At 31.7% G+C, this 3,821-nt stretch overlaps 1 pseudogene; it reads left to right on the forward strand.

Annotated features, from left to right (window-relative positions):
• Window positions 1-300: 300 nt before the first annotated feature.
• On the forward strand, window positions 301-1,244 carry LOC127222008 (olfactory receptor 1165-like; annotated as a pseudogene).
• The last annotated feature ends 2,577 nt before the right edge of the window (window positions 1,245-3,821 follow it).

A 3,821-nucleotide genomic window follows, 5' to 3' on the forward strand; every position in this document is an offset into this window, starting at 1 on the left:
ATTTACCTTCTTATGTAAATAGTTGAAATCAAATACAGGTCCTCTGCTTTCACAAGAATGTTTTTTACATCAATCACCTCTTCAGCATATAAAACAAACCTAAAGAACTGGGGTAGAAATCTAACTTCCCATGGACATTAAGTGGTCAAATAAGATTCCATGTGATGTAGACTGGTGGTGCTGAATGCAAACTGCTCATACTTTTCATTAGTCTTTATTCTAAACCTGTTCATAGTGTCTACCTGAACACATTTTCAACTCTGTGAGCATTCTTTCTAAGTTTTTTTGGGGGGAGAATGTATGTCCACAATGTTTGATGAGAGAAATCAGACCTTTCTCAACACATTCTTATTGCTTGGTTTCTCAGAATACACAACATTCCAGGTATCTCTCTTTTTCCTCTTCTTAAAAATCTACTTTATTGCTTTGATGGGGAACTTGGGCATAATTGTCGCCAGAAAGATCAATCCCAAACTTAATGCACTCATGTACGTTTTTTCTCAGCCATCTTTCATTTCTGGATATTTGTTATTCGAGTGTATTTATACCCAAACTATTAGAAATCCTGATAACAGAAGACAAAACTATCTCCTTCAAAGGATGCATGGCCCAGTTTTTTTTTTTTCTTGGCTGTGCATGTGTGATTACAGAGATGTTCATGTTATCAGTGATGGCCTATGATAGGTTTGTGGCTGTTTGCAACCCCTTGCTCTACACCATGGCAATGTCTCAAAAACTCTATGTGTTCCTAGTGGTTGGTACTTATATGTGGGTTGGACTTGGTTTTTTAACACTCACTTACACTCTTTTGAAACTCTCCTACTATGGACCTGGCATCATCAAGCACTTTGGCTGTGATAACTCTGCCATCCTTTCTGTTTCCTGCTCTGATCCCTCCCTCAGCAGTTAGTATGTTTCACTGTTTCTGTACTAAGGTCTGTAGTCTTCTCATCATCCTGGACACCTATGTCTTCATAGTTGTCACAATCCTCAAGATACCTTGTAAGGTTGGACTTCAAAAAGCCTTCTAAACATGTGCCTCTCATCTGACTGCCATCAGCATCTTCCATGGTGTTGTTCTTCTCCTCTACTGTATTCCCAACTATAAAATCTCCTGGCTGTTGGTCAAAATGGCTACTGTTTTCTTTACATTAGTAATCCCAATGTTGAAACCCTTCATCTACAGTCTTAGGAAGAAGATTGGGAAGGAGACTGTCAGAAGGCTCATCTGCTCAAAACTATAACCTTACTCAATATAGTTGAGAAAATGTTTCAGTTTTTGTGCAAAGCATATCTAATTATTTCATTTTATTATCGATGAAACTTTAACTTTATAATTATAGAATGATAGTGTTTTATATCAAATTACTATTGAATATGCATTAGTTTTCAAACATCAAAATATTTTGTGTATTCTCTGGTTTGAAACAAAATTGTCATATTAGGCATTTTTTTGAAGAAATATATTATAGCTTTTCTCTGGTAGACATAATAAGGTTAAAATGAATGACAAAGTCTATATTTAGAAATCCATTCCTTTTGTTTTGGCTTTAAGTTCTGATTAATTCAGATTTTCTTGGTCTGCTCTCAAAGCCTTCTAAGGTGACTATGTACCTTCCATGATGTGTACAATTTCACTATAGTACTTTTTTCAAAGAAAACATAGTTATGGATCTCATGCACTAAAGAGTATTGTGTAACTAGCAGATATAACAAATGGGATCTTTAGCTTTTGGCCATCAAATATGTGCAATATAAAAAGATAAATGGTCAGTCCTAGAAAAATACATTTGAATAACATTATACATACTAAATATTGTACTTATGTATTTAGAATATATATATATATATATATATATATATATGTATATATATCAGCAATTCTTGTAAGAAAAAGACCATGTATTTGAAAGAGGGTAAAGAAGCATATAAGAAAATTTAAAGGAACTAAAGAAATAATTCTTCTATAATCACAAAAAAAGAGAAATAATTAAAAAAAGTAATAAAACATAAAACATGAAAAGTCATATGGTAACTGAATAAAATATATTGAAAAATAGTACCCAATAATTTATATTTATATATAATATTGTATGATTGATTCATTCAATGTGTTAGTAATTAAATTATCACTTTTCTATCAACAGTAATCAAATCTCACAGTAAATAAACTATTATCTATAAGTAAATCATATCCATAGCTATGTAGTTGATTAAACAAAAGAGAAAAAAATTACTAGATTTTCTCAAACATATGCAGTAACCCAAATTAAGTACATTTTCAACAAAACATCTGAATCATCATTCCTCATATTAAATAAAAGTAATAAAAGGAACTATCATATATTATAAATTACGAAATTTTAAGGGTGAAATGATGGACATACTTAGAGATAATGTGAAAATTTTATATTCAAAACATTGGAAAATCTAAAAGATGTATCCCTAGAAACCTGTAGCCAAACAGAATTAAATAAAGAGAACTTGTACATGTTAAACAAGTTTTAATTAACAATGATACAAGGACATAAACAAAGATTCTTCTAATAACTTATGGACCTGAGACTTCACTGTAGATTTCTATTCTATTAAAAATTTACACAGCAATTAACACCATTACTGTTCAAATCAACTCACAAAATTGAACAGGCTAATTGCTGGACTAATTCTACTCATCTATAGCAAACAATTAAACTGCATTCAATTTCCTGAAGAATTTATATACAACACTAATCAAGATACACTCACATGCTGAATTTAACATATGATGTTTGAATCATGGAATGAAAAGAAATCATTTCCCAAATAGGGAAATAAATAGGAGGACTACAGAATATAATTAGATTAAATAAAAGAAATATTAGGCAATCTCAATAGATAAACTGGTGAAATCCTTTAATAAAGTTCAAGACTATTTAATGATACTTGAGGATATTTCCAAGAGAAGGGACAGATATCAGTATAGTAAAAATCATACAGAAAACTGTAGTAAGCATTATACTAAGTGGATTAATGTGCAAAATCCTGTGCCATCAGTGTAATCCAGTCAGAATTTTGTTGAAATTCACTTCTTATATCATTTAGATTAAACAAAACCCTAAAATACTGTCACGGGCATGGCAGTGGGGAGGATCCTATTCTTCAGAGATTCATTGTTAATTAATACAACTGCTACCCTTGAACATACATGTTCATTTTAGCCAGAACAGTTCAATTACTGAATCAGTCCTGATATCCACAAACAGTTGAATGGATAATTAATGTTATATGTTCACCTATACTCAGTCATTGAAGAACAAGTTTATACCAGTTATGGTAAAAATGATGGAATTGAAGATAACTGCCAATTATAATAATACTGTCTCAGAAGGAAAACTATCCTGATACCACAATTGCTAGCAAGAAGACCAGTTGAAGCAAGAAATAATGGCTAGGTGTAGAGAAGAGCAAGGGAAAAATGAGGGAAAATTAAAGTGCTGGTGAATCTGTTTAAAGTCTAAGATGATCTTTAATGAAATAATATAAGGTAACACATTGTTTTGAGCAATATAGATAAAAATGTATGTATGTATGTTGTCCCAAGTTGACATAGAAAAGAAGAACAAGTTTTTTTTTGTTTTTTTGTTTTTTTTGTTTGTTTGTTTTTTTGCTGCTTTTGTTAACAGAAAAAGTCACAAAACAAAATTCGCAGATCAGTTGTTACAAGCATTGATCACTCCTGCACTGCAGAGGAACCAGGTTTGGTGCCCAACATCCCCAGGGTAGTATACAACCATGTTTTATTCTAATTCCTGGAAACCCAACCTCCTCTTCTGACCACA

This window comes from Phodopus roborovskii, unplaced genomic scaffold (genome assembly GCF_943737965.1).
Source record: "Phodopus roborovskii unplaced genomic scaffold, PHOROB, whole genome shotgun sequence".
In the NCBI taxonomy this organism is placed as follows: Eukaryota; Metazoa; Chordata; class Mammalia; order Rodentia; family Cricetidae; genus Phodopus; species Phodopus roborovskii.